Here is a 14,288-nt window from a genome sequence, read left to right on the forward strand (position 1 = left end):
AATTATCAAAACTGTAAACCATATGATATCATGGAATATTCTAGAGTTTACTAAAATGCATTGCAATGTAATCGTAGTTTACAATTGGTTAAAATTTAAAATTCAAAATGAGGCAAGATTGTGTGTTTTATATGTATGGCTCATACGATAGTCACATCTAATTTACCCCGTATTTATTTTTGGATTATACAACACTAAGTGAATTAATTATGTCAATGCATTATATTTTCCTCGTGTGGGCCACACTGATCATCAGGATTGTATCAATCGTCAACTGGAATATAGTTTCACACTTTTATTCAACTTGTAAGCACTATGGCCACATGAGGGCCACATATATCATTCTTGTCGGGTAAGATCATTTAGAACAATAGGCAAGACATTTAGTTTTTCTTGATTTGCTAATTGAAACAGCTTTGCATTCTTCAATTTTTTACATAACTCTACTTTCTGTTTCATAATCATAAGGAAAAAAATTAAATTTTCACAACCTATTGAAGAACTGCCAGCGGATGTTACAACAGTGTTAAGAGAATCGTTTCAGTTATAGAACTTAAAAGAACAAAGAGTGGTTTTTAAAACTTTGATGGAGGAGAATGTTCTGAAAACACTAAACCAAATAAGTGTGAAAAACATACTATTTAGTAGCTAGTACTTAAGGTTAAAAAATTTGAAAGCCGTGTTGTTTTACTGGTCATAATTTTATAAAGTAACTTTTATATAGTGTATTTTACCTGTAACTTCATTTACTGGGTGGTAAAAAGAAAATATGTGCAATCAAAATATCTTGTTTTTTTCTTTATATAAAAGAAATCTTACTCTCAATGGGCTCTGGAAAATTCCTTGATCTAATAATTGATTGCAAATTACTTAAGAACTCATAGCTTGTAAAGTCTACTCTCTTACCACCAAGTATATTTGCTTTGTAAAAATATTCAGGTTCACGTTTTGCTTCCATAACATCCCTATAAAAATCTAATTTTGCTTTTAATATTTTTTTGTTTTCACCTAACAATACATATTTATTAAGGTTTCACCTAACAATATATATTTATTATCTGTTTCTTTTGAAGTCAACCACACCTTTGTTCCTAATTTTAACAACTCATTAACCGATTTAACTTTTTTTTTTAAAAACTTTGTTTTCAGCTGTTTCTTAGCTTTATATTTTACAGACAATCTTTCACTCCTTTGAAACTTTAATTCTAAATGACGTTGTTTGTTTTTATCGATCATTTTTTTAAAGTTACTTGAAACTTTTTTAAGCAACGAGTCACACTTATCTAATATCTTTTCAACCAACCATTCATTTGTATTTTGGTATAAGGTTTTGAAAGAATTAAAAGATCCAATGCAGCAAAATCACTTTCTGATGCTTTGTTTGTTGTTGGGATATTCTCAGCGGACTTACTTATATTATCAGAAGGATGCAAACATTTACCTCCAGGAAGTTGATCACCAGATTGTCTTTCCAGAACAACTAACAAAGAATGATAAATCGCTATTAATGTCAGCAGTGTTAAAATATTTAAACTATCTAAAATACCACGTATATTCTCTAATGTTTTGGTTAACGCATTAATAGTATAACCTGCATCACTGCTAGCCATTTCACATAACCCATTAGATAAAGTCTTTCCGTTTGTGGTAGTAACTTGGAAAATTTGAAAATATCTATGGTGTTTAGTAGTACCGTCATTGTGAAGACAATTACCTAAATTACTCTCTAGAGTATGTATCATTTTTTCTTCGACTTGAAGAGCAAGTGCTAATACTTCAGCCATAAATCAAAATTGAGTACCAATTGAGGGAACCTTTACTATATCTAACTTGGCTAGTTTTTTTAAAATAGTTGTGATAACCTTATTAACTTTATTCATGTTGACATTCAAAGAAACTAACTTCTCTTATATCATAACTTAATAATAAATTCTTGTATATATTAACTTAATAATAATTTTGCAATCAAGTAGAAGACAATTTAAAGTTTTCAAATCTTTATTTTCTTTTTATAATAAATTTTCTCTAATGTTAGGAGAGTCAATATCTTTTTCAAAATTATTTAGACTATTAGAATAAAACTTTTCATGTTTATTAACAATACAACTTTTTGCATGCAAATCTTTTATCCTCACGAAGGAGTGCAACTTTCTTGTCATTTTTTTAAAGCTTACTTAACAAAAGTTCAACTATTTTATTAAGGTTTTATCGTGCATTAGATAGAGACAGAAAGGCTAGGGCTAATGATCTTGACATATATAAGGCTTTCAATAAAGTTTGGCATGCTGTTCTTCTCCATAAGTTTGTTTCATATGGTGTACTTGGGAAAGTTTTGAGCAAATCGTTTCTTTTTAATCGCTTCATTAAAGTCATCCTCGAAGGCCAACACTCTTTTTTATTTCCAGTAACTTCTTGGGTACCTCAAGGTTCATTGATCCTATTTTGTTTCATATTTACATGATCTCCCCGACAACCTTAAATATAAAGTAGCTCTTTTTGCTGATGACTCAACTTTATACTCCTGTCTTGACAAAAATTCTTCTCTTTTCTCTTTTTAATCGCTTAGAACAGGCAGCCGATCTTGAACCTGATCTCACTTCTGTAACAGACTGGGGTTCATAGTAACTTGTAAATTTTAACCCCAACAAAGCTCATTTATTTACTGCAAACAACTATTGCATTACTGTCAACATTCCTATATTAATGAATAGCAACCCTCTCACTGAGTCCTCTTTTTTACGTCTTTTTGAATTATTTTTTACTACTGACTTTTCATAGAAACCATGTATACAATTGATTGCTAAATTAGCATCTGCTAAGTTTGCTTCATTTTGTTATACTTGCCATTTCCTCTCTCCTGATTCCATTCTCTTCCTCTACAAATCTCTTATTCGTCCCTGTATGGAATACTGTTGTCATGTTTGGTCTGGTTCTTCTAATGATGCTCTTTCTCTTCTAGACAAGGTCAAAAAATGCATTATAAATGTAGTTGTACCCACGCTATCTGCTAAGCCTGAGTCTCTTTTCCATCTTCGTCAAGTTGCATCTCTATCTATTTTCTACAAATATTATCATGGTTGCTGTTCAAAGGAGCTATCATCTCTAGTTTTATTTGCTAAAACTCATTCTCGTTTGACGTGTCATTCAGCAAAATTGTGTTCTTCTAATGTATCTGTTTCTGCATGCTCTAAAAACCTCTATTCGCTTAATTTTTTCCCCCGCACTTCAACCCTTTGGAACTCTCTTCCATCTTCATGTTTTCCTGACTCATACAACCTTTAACTTTTTAAGTCTTCTGTCCACCGTTTCCTTGCTCTTTAATTCTATTCTTTTTTTTCTAGTAACAAACTTAATAGTGTTTGTTTGCAGTCTTGTTGGGAAGGAATCAGAATAAAATTGAAGGACCTTCTGTTTTAAATAGCCACGGGCCCCTGGGAAGTCTTGATTCACCACTGCCACGGAGGTACATAGAATAAAAAAAAGTATTATTAAAATACATATACTTTAATCGTTATTTTTTTTTTTTCTATGCGTGCGTTCTAAACTTGTTGCAGCTTTCTAGATTTAATTATAATTAAATCCAGAAAGCTGCAACAAATTCGGAAGTTCTTAATCTGAATTGTTTAGAATAACACAACCAATGATAATAAATTTTTATTCCTGCTTTATGACCTTTATAACGAGAAATTAAAAACCTTTGGCTACGACTAAATAATTTTTGAATTTAATTCTGTTGAGCAGTAAGTAATGAACAACATTAGGATATTTTTCCCTAAAACCCTCTTTTTATGAAAGAAACATACTGATTTGATTGGAAAATATGTTGGGGTTATATGGAAACCTTACTATATTTATTTATATTGGAAAAAGAAAAGTAAAGCTTACCGTACCATGTTTTTATAGCGCAGTACTTATATATAATAATAATAATTGTTTTAATGAATAACAATAATAATTGTTTTAATGAAATCCAATACAAAAAGACAATTATACAGCTCTACGAGATTTAAGTTGTGCAATTTTAGGATAATCAGTTCAAAAAAGTTTGTTCAGATATCAGATATTTTTGTCGAAAATATCATTATTCTAACAATTAGTAATAAAATTAAGAAAAAATATTTTTGACCCCAAAATATGCAGCAAAAGCTACAAAAGAATGCATGAAAGTATAATAAATCGATCTAAGATTATATACTTTAACGGAGGAACTTTTTGCCCGTGAATTCTACGTTTTTATGTTAACTATTTTTTTCTTAAGGGAGATAAAAAATAATGTATTCAATTTAGTTGGCCTTTAAAGAAATAGGTTTACTATTAAACCAGAGCATAGAAAGTTGGTGTCATATGCATTGCACCTCAGAATTTGTTAATGAGCAAGAAAGATAACTTATTTAGATTAAGAACAATAATGACTTAAAAAGAAGGAAATGTTTGTATAGCATAAGTTTCTCAGATCAAAAGTATCAGGTACAAAACTTTTATACATTCTTTTGTAGCTTTTCCTGCATATTTTGAGGTCAAAAAAATTTTTTCTTAATTTTATTACTAATTGTTAGAATAATGATATTTTCGAAAAAAATATCTGATATCTGAACAAACATTTTTGAACTGATTATCCTAAAATTGCACAACTTAAATCTCGTCTTTTTGTATTAAACGGGGGCAATATTTCAGGGGAAATGCTTTTGATTATCATAATACAAATGGGGTCAAAACTTAAAAAAAATGTCTTTGTTTTATCTTTTTGTTCACCTTCCTAAAACCGAGGGAGACACTACAGTCGAGGAGGCTACTTTATTGTGGTTACCTCTCTCAACTCTTTAACTAGATGCCTGCATGGAGAAATAAGTTGAGCACAGTACCAGAAACGTGGACCATAAACGTGGAGGTGATTGAACTCGGAAATTCTCACTTATGAATCGAGCGTTCTATCACAACACCACTACACCACTACCTACACCACTGGCTCAAATAAACTATGATAAAGAAAATTCAAAATTTTTGTGAATTAAGTGGTAAATCAAAAGGACTCTTAATTTAAATAACTCTCTAAATAAAGTTTAAATAAATTTAGATAGGAGCGTTATAATTCATCAACCGCCATATTTACCTATACAGCAAAAAATGTCTTTCAAGTTGAAAGATTACATAACGCTACTATAAATGTAAAAAAACAGCAATTTACTGCACACACATATAAAATGTTGTGATAAGTTGTTAATATTTACTGCTTTTGTCCAGCAGGAGTGACTATATATTGTAACCATGTAATACAACAACAACAACAACAAAAAGCAATATATTTACCAGAAATATAGATGTTTTACATAAGAATGTTATACGTTATAAAAAATATTTGTACAGTCTACATTCTGGATGGTTCACTCTCATATAGCTAGGCTAAATCGAGGAGAGCGACCATGAACAAAACAAAACAAAACAAAAGAAAGAAAAGAAAAAAAAGAAGCAAATAAAATAAATAATACACTCACAGAAGGTTGCAATTAGTCTACATTCATATTTGTATCTTATATAATTTATATGGTGATTTATCTATTATCACCAGTGATACTATTGCTGTTTCTATTTATTTTGATGTAGCAAGTAGTATTTTAATTTGGTTTTGAGAACATATTTTTTAATATTGCTAAAAGGGATTGATTTTAATTTATTTTGAATTTGATTCCAGTCCATTAATGCAGAGTATTTAAAGGAATGTTTGCCGTAGGATTTTGTATTATATTTTTGCACACTCAGTGCACCTCTGCAAGAATTTCTTGTAAGTTGGCAGCTAATTGTACTGCGTAGAGTAAACCATTTATTAAATATAGGAGGTAGTTTTTTGTTAAGGCAGCTGTGAATAAATAAACAATTTTCAATTTTGATAATATCATGCAGTTTTAAAATTTGTAGTGCGTTAAAAGATGGGAATGTATGTGCATTGTTTGGTAGAAATTCAATAACCCTGACTGCTTTTTTCTGCATGATAAATAGGCGATTTACAGTACGTATGTTTTGACTCCATGATAAAAGGCAATATGTGAGATGAGAGTGAAACAAAGCATAGTAAATAGATTTTAAAGTTTTTTGTTGTATAAAATGTCTTAGCTTTGACAGGATGGCAAGGGATCTATTCAACTTATTAGATAAATCGTTATAATGGTAAGTCCAGGCTAAGTTTTCGTCTAGCTTTATACCCAAGTAGTTTACAAATTTTTTGCACCAAAGTTTTTTCCCATTTAACTTAATTTTGAGCTGCTGATCTAATTTTTTGTGACGGCTTTTAAATAATATTAAATCAGTTTTTTTGGAGTTGAGGGAAATTTTGTTGGCATTTAGCCAGAGGCATAGTTTTTTAAGATCATAGTTAACATATTTGTTGATTTTTTTTATGGACTTATTAAAATAGAGAAGGTTTGTGTCATCTGCAAAGTGTTGGACTCTACAAAATTTTAAAGCTTTAGACATGTCATTTATATAAATAAGAAACAATAAAGGGCCAAGGACAGATCCCTGAGGAACACCTACTTTGATATCGTTTAGGTCTGAGCTCATCCCACTAATGGATACTAATTGAGTTCTATTAGTAAGGAAAGATTTGAACCAAGAGTTTGAGACTCCTCTAATACCATAGTACGATAGCTTATAAAGTAAAATGTCAATATCTACAGTGTCAAAAGCCTTTTGAAGGTCGATAAAAATGCCACATCCAAACATTCCTTCATCCAGAGAATCTTTAACTTTTTCTGTTAGACTTAATAAAGCAAGTGATGTAGAGTAGTTTGTTCGAAAACCAAATTGTAATTCACAAAACAATTTATTTTCATTGAAGAATTTGTATAAGCGGTTAAACATTAGCCTTTCAAGAATTTTATCAATGTTGGAGAGGAGGAAAATTGGCCTATAGTTTGATATTAATAGTTTTGAATCAGTTTTAAAAATAGGTACAACTTTGGCAGTTTTTAAGTTTTCTGGGAAAATACCACTTGAGAACGAGATATTAAAAATGTTAGAAAGAATTCTTGAGAGTTCTGTTTTTAATAGTTTTAGAATTTTAACAGGCAGACCATTTGGTCCAGAAGCTTTATTTGCGTCTAAAGAGTTGATAACATTTGAAATTTCATGTTCGTCAGTAGGTTTTATAAAGAATGATTTTTGAAAAGGATTTGATAAGTAATATGTAAAATGATTCATGGATGAAGGAATTGTTGCCTGGACATCCTTACCAATGTTAGTAAAGTAGTTGTTGAAAGCATTACAAATATCAAAGGGGTTTGTTATTGTTTTATTGTTATGTATGATTACATTAGGAGTTGTTTGAGAGTTACTTTTAATATTAATAATGTTTTTAATGCCTTTCCAGGTTGCTTTTATATTCTTTATGTTTTCAGTAAAATAATTATCGTAGTATTTTTTTTTGCTTTCTTTGAGTTTAGATTGGAGGTTATTACGAAATGTTTTATACTCATTATGATATATGGTTTTATTTGTTTGATTTTTAGACCTAATATATTTTTTAAAGAGATTATTTTTGTGCTGTATAGAGTGCTTGAGTTCATCTGATATCCATGGTTTAGTCTTGAATTTAATGTTTTGTTTGTTAAGCTTTTTCAAAGGCGCATGAATATCGAGCAGTTGATTAATGTTGGAAATAATATTCTCAAGAGACTGAGTACAATTATCAGGGTATATTTTTGGTTCTCTGTCTAAACTAAGATTGTGAAAATCGTTTCTAAATGCAACTTCATTGAACCTTTTCCAGTTTCTTTCCTGGATTAAGAGCTTTTTATTAGGTGGTGGTTTAAGAATATTATAGGCTATCAGAAATTGTGGAAGATGATCTGAGATTGTGGTGGTAAGATTCCCTGCTTTATATTTATTTGATTTAAGATTTGAAAAGATGTTGTCTATTAGTGTTTTTGATGTTTTACAGATACGAGTAGGGTGGACAATGTGAGGTAGAAAGTAATTTGAGGTGAGTGAATCTAAAAAGTCTCTAGTATATGAATCTGTGTCATACTTTAACAGATCAATGTTGAAATCCCCTAAAATGAATACAGTTTTATTTTCTTTTGTTAGGTTTTTGAGTAACGGATTAAGATAGAATGATAGGAAGTTGTCTAAAGACATTTTTGGATGCCTGTAAACACAACCAACGATAATATTTGATTTTTTAGGATTTATAATTTCAATAAAGATAGATTCTAGTTCTTTTGGTTTAAAGATGTGGAGATCGTTTCTGGGTTTATAGGCGAGCCTGTTATTTATATATAATAATGTACCACCTGCATGTGATTCAGATGGTGTGTGTTCATAGGAATACCCATTAAGTGTTAAGTTGCTAGTTTGTGGGCTTTTTTTATTCAATCTGGTTTCCGATATACCAATTATGTCAAATTCAAGTTTGGTTGATTGGAGTAGATTTTCAAGGTCATCAAAATGTTTCGAGAGTGATGATATATTGATATGAAAGACATTGAATGAGGATTTGTCAGCTGCTATACATTTTAAATCATCAACATTGGTGTAGTAACTGTTTATTGAGGTTTTTCGAGTTTTGTTGTTGTTATTAATATGTGTATTAAATGTGTTGAAAACTGTGTGAAGACTCTCTATGGGAAAACCTGATACTTGATAATTTTTGTTTATTTTAGTGTCACCATTAGCAAGATTTTCATTGTCAGTTATAGTTTCGTTATTGAAGGGAAATATACTAGCTAAGCAATTTATACAAAACCATGAACAATTTTTTGAGGAGTTTTTTAGTAATTGGTAGTCAATATCATTGAGGTTGTTACATTTTAGGTGGACCCAATTGAGGCAGTTATCACAAAAAATAGCTTTCTGATTTTTATAGATATTAACTTTGCAAACAGCACATTCGCTATGTGTAGTTTTCATTACTGTGAATTGATATGGCGATAAAATATATAAGTAAGATTATTTATATGAATGTAAGTAACTGCAATCTAAACTGCAATCAAAAAATAATAATATTAAAAAAATAAAAAATAAAAAATAAAAAAAGTACTGATCAAAACAAAAAGAAACGCAAAAATAATAGAAACAAACAAACAAAAACAAAAAAATAAAAAAAAAATAAAAAAATTACAAGGATTAAGACTTTTTTTTATTCAACGAAACCAACCAAGCGCACATTTTTTAACAAAGGAATTTCATGCTATTTATCGCTTGCAATGTCTTCAATTTAAAAACACCAGAAACGGAATAAAAATAAAAAGTAAAAATATAATAAACACAAAATCACAAAAATTATTACTATATCGCTAAATTTTATATAATATAAAAGGCTTGAAAAAGTTCAAATATAGTGCCGCAAATCAAAATAAAACAAAACAAACAAACCAATAAAAGAAAAAAAAAGAAAAACAAGTGCAAATCAAAGGTACCATTGCTCGAACTCCAAAGCTATAAGCGATTTATGTCGACTCAAAAAGATTTTAGTAAAACATACCTGGGATCCTCTTTCTTTTTCTTAACTTTAAGTAGGGCTGGATATTCGAGGTACCCGCTTACTATTGACTTGTTTTCTATTAGGCGACGACGTTCTTTCATGGCCTCATTGCGGCGTCGAGTTAGTGATGGTGAATACATTTGTTCAACCCGTATATTGTTTTTGGACATAAAAAAGATATTTTTTGTATGTTCACTATCAGCCCATTTATGAAATTTAACAAAAATGTGGCTTGACTTAGTGCTGTTTTCGTTAACTCTTCCTCGATGACAGCGTTCGATCATGTCATGGGCATTTTTCGGGTCTATGTTAGCCGCTTTTGCGATGGTATCTGCAATAGTTAGTTTGGTATCAGACCAGGATTCCTTGGATTTGTTTGTGTTAATAGGAATGTTTTTAAAAATCAGTGTCTTTCTCAAATTTCTGTTTACTTGGTCATCTAATGCCGCACTAAGCTTAATAATGTCTTCCGAAAATGTTTTATTATCTGAGGTCAGATTGAGCAGTTGCTGTCGTATTTCATTAATATCATCAGTATTTTTTTGTACTGTAGATTTAATATTAGTGTATGCAATTTTTAGTTCAGCTATATCGCTTGTTATTTTAGAAAGACTTGTGTTTATTGCTTGTAGGATTTCTTTTTTTTGTGCATCTAATAGTGCTTTAATGTTTTTCATCGATATTTCTTGATTATTTGACATTGTGAATTTTAATTTTTATTTAGATAGATTGATTAATTGACTTCGATTCACTTTTTTTTATTTTTATTTCATAGCGGTAATATATTGGAAAGATTTATTTGGATATTATTTGACACGTGGCTTTAGCTGGTTTTAAAAATTTACGCCATCTTACCTCTACTATGCCGGTACACGAGGATGTAATGGCTTTGTTGTTAGAATTTGCTGAATACTCAATTACATTAAAAAAAAAAATCATAACTGAAATTTCTTGTACTAGTTAACAACGGTAATGGAGCATACCCGTTTCAAAAAAAACGAAAAAAAAAAAATTAGAAATTAAAGAAAAAAGTCGACAAAAAAATTGAGTTTGTCTAAGTTGTGCTACCCCTTTATACTTACAAATACATAACTATAAAAATGAAAATTTTCGCAATTTCGTAGTTACCGCTCACATTTCGGATTGGCCCCAAATAAAGATCGGGTTTCGTAATTTGAAATTCGGGAATTCATTTTCATAATATAGTTTCGAATTCCGAAAACTTCTCTGCAAATTCCAAAATTAAAATTGATTTTTTCGTGCTCTCTCCAACTTTTAAATTGTGTTTTCGTTGCTGTACATATAAATATTCTACATCAAAATTCTATAGGAAGACATATAGAAAATAATGCTAAATGACAGTTATTTTGCATTATACAAGTAGACATATAGAAAACATTACTATATTGCAGTTAACGGTTTTATGTCTTCATTTCATATCGATATGTAATAATTTTTACATTTCGTATAACTTCGTGCTTGTTGTTTAACAAAATAAATTATTATTGATAGTACATCCTAAAATGTTTTGAAAAGTAAGTTATTTGGAATACACAAAGCAATGAAAAAATCAAAATTCTGTTTAAATTAATTTTTTGAGAGGATCAAAAAAAAACCCAGCAAAATGTAGGATATGTTATGAAATAATAAAAACCGCTGGCTCAACGACATTTCCGCAACACACAATATTAATGTATAAAACGGGATGTCGTGCAAGATGATGTTCCAGAAAGCAGAGCATCAAAAAATATGATTATAAATTATTTAGGAAGCAAAAAAAGATGAACCACTTTCTGCTATCCTGTTACGAATGTGTGCTTAGGATTATATGCCATTCAAAGTTTTTCGTAAGTCAATCGATTTAAGAAATTTATTTTTGGCTGGAGGCACTCGAAATTATATGTAACCAAAATCACCTAACTCAATTTGCAAAATAGTTTTAAAATACGCACAAAAAATAAGGGCTAAAATAATGTAAAATTTGATTAATTTCAAAGGAGATGGAACACGATTTTACTTAACTCTAGATGAATGGACGTATTTAACGTATTTTGTGAATGTCGATGGCAAGAAACAATATTAAAATTCAGGTTTAGTACCTGTTGAAGGCAGTTTCCCTGCAGAGAAAAGCATTACGGCTCTGAAAACCACATTGCAAGACAACCATCTAAGTATCGATAAAGGTATTACGTCTATAACAACTGATGGGGCAGCTGTGATGCGAAAAATTGGACGGCTTTTACCATGTAATCAGCAGTTGTGCTCCGCACATGCGATACATTTAGCTGTAATTGATGTTCTGTATAATTATTTGCATACAGCTGAATTGGTGGCTCACATTTATGCAGAAAATGTTAGTGTAGAAAATGAAGGAAGTGACTTCGAAGAATCGGATGAGGAACACGTTGAAGATAAAATTGTTGGCTTGATTAAACAAACTTATAATGAAGCTAGGCATGTTGAGACTGAAGAATTTGGATTTAGTTTTCTTATTAAAAAAGTTCGTTTGATTGTAAAGAAATTTTGTTTTTCGAGAAATCGAGTTCTTCAAGTATAGGTAAAACAAGAATTCGGAAAACAATTGAAACTTTTTATAAACACTAGAACTAGATGGAATAGCTTTGTCGAAATGCTTGAAAGATTTAACAAACTAAACAGCTGTGTTAGAAAAGAATTGATTGACATTGCATCTGATTTCGTTATTCTAAATGCTGAAGTTTTGTCGATTAAAAACATTATCCCGGCACCTCTCCCAGTGAAACTCACTATAGAACCCCTTTGTCGAGAAGATGCAAATCTGCTGATGCGACATTTTCTTTTATGTTTGAGAATTTCAGATCTGATGAACTTTCATTAAAATTGGAGAACAAATTAGAAGACCGAATAAGCCAAAGATATGTCTAAAACTCTTTAGACTGTTGATTTTTTTCAATGGTCTTTTCACTAGACCATTGAAAAAAATCAACAGCCAAAGTTATTGATAGGGCTACCATATAAAATTTTGGAAAAATCAGGACATCATGTCTTTTTTAACCTGTCAAATCAGGACAAATATAAATAAGCAGAAAGTCTAAATCAGGACAAAAGCTCGTCACACTAAAAGTGAAAATGACAAAAAATACAACATTAAAAACCAGCTTTATTTTACATTTTTGTAATGACTACAAGAATTATTTCTTTTCTTTGCTTTTAAACCAGTCATATTTTTCACTAGAGTATACTTTTTTCAGGAACAACTGGTCATTTTTTATCTTTTCATAGAACTGTGAGCAATTGAAATCAATATTTAACTTACAAAAAAGCAAACTTTTCACAGTAGAAACTAGCAAAGAACCTCTTTCAGGAGACCAAATATTGTTCATCATTGAAAACACCCTTTCCACAGCAGCTGAAGTTCCAGGAAGACTGAAAATGTATTCCAACACCAGTGAAAAATTTGCTACTGAAATGCCCTTTTCTCCAAAATGTTTCATCATCAGGACCCATTTTTCTTCACAACTCATATCATCAGATTTCCAAGTTTCAGAATTAGTTGACAAGTATGCCTTGACCAAAACAACTTCATCAAATAGTTCATCAGTATTTATTGCTGTACGTCCAATTTTTCGGTTAATTCTTTCTGGAGCTTCTTCCAACTATGGAAATGTTATTCCACTGTTTTGAATCCACATGAACTTTTCAGCATCAGCAAAGCTATCTTTCCAAAGGTCAATATAAGAAAGACATCTCTCGTAAAAACCAGTAAATTCTTTTTTGACAGGAATTTCGTCAATAATTCCGTCTTCAAATAGTTTTGCAAGTATCTTTTTAGCTTCCAGTGGAATAAACTTATTCTCAAGTCTCTCCTTCAGATTATTCTGCAATACTTTTATCTCATTAACAATATCACATGCACTTGCTCTTGTTTTTTCAATTCTCAGAATTGTTTTGTTGAATGTCTGAAGCTGACCATGAACAAACCAAAGATACATTTCACCACGTTCATCGCTTAAGAACTTACTTATTATCACTGCAGATTGCTCTTGAGAACAGAAGAAAGATTTTAGTCCCGCAAAGATTTCCAAAATTCTCTGAATTGCGGGTAGTAAAGAAAGGAATCTTGTGCTTCCATGCTGCAAAACTCTCTTGTAGTGAACATCAGCAAACTCGCAGAATTCTTGCAGTTGAGTAAGTCTGACAGTGTAGATGTGAAAATATTTGTAAATTTTCACCACAAGAGCTTCAAGATCAATTGGTAAAACATCGACAGTTGTTTGAATGCAGTTGTAAACTATGTGAGCTCCACAGCCAATCCCAACAATCTCTCGACCAAGAAACTTTTTCAATCGACTGTAAACATTGTTTTGTCCTCGTCTTTTCACTCCACCAAAGTTTGTGTTGCAGTTGTCACCACAGAATCTAATCACTTTCCTTGATAAATCATGGCTATTGATGGCAGATTGCAGAGCATTGCACAAAATTTCTGATGTTTCACCAGGTACATTTCGAAATTCCAGTAATTTAACTTTTACTCCTTGATCAGGCACAAAATATCTAACAAGGACAGGAAAAAGTTTCAGTTCATTTCGGTTAGATGTATCAGTTGCAATGGTAATAAAAATAGCTTTCTTCAACTCCTCCTTAATTTCTTCAGAAATCATTGGTAGAATAACATTGAGAATAATAGCCTCACATTTTGTTCTTGCAAGTCCAAACTTTGGTTCAAAAAGTTTTGAAATTAATTTGGTTGAGCAATCAGCAGTTTTGAAGCTCAAATCATGAATTGCAGTGTGAAAAGCAAAAGTAGCTTCCTTTGATGCCAGAACTAGATCTT

Source organism: Hydra vulgaris, chromosome 14 (assembly GCF_038396675.1).
Source record: "Hydra vulgaris chromosome 14, alternate assembly HydraT2T_AEP".
NCBI lineage: Eukaryota > Metazoa > Cnidaria > Hydrozoa > Anthoathecata > Hydridae > Hydra > Hydra vulgaris.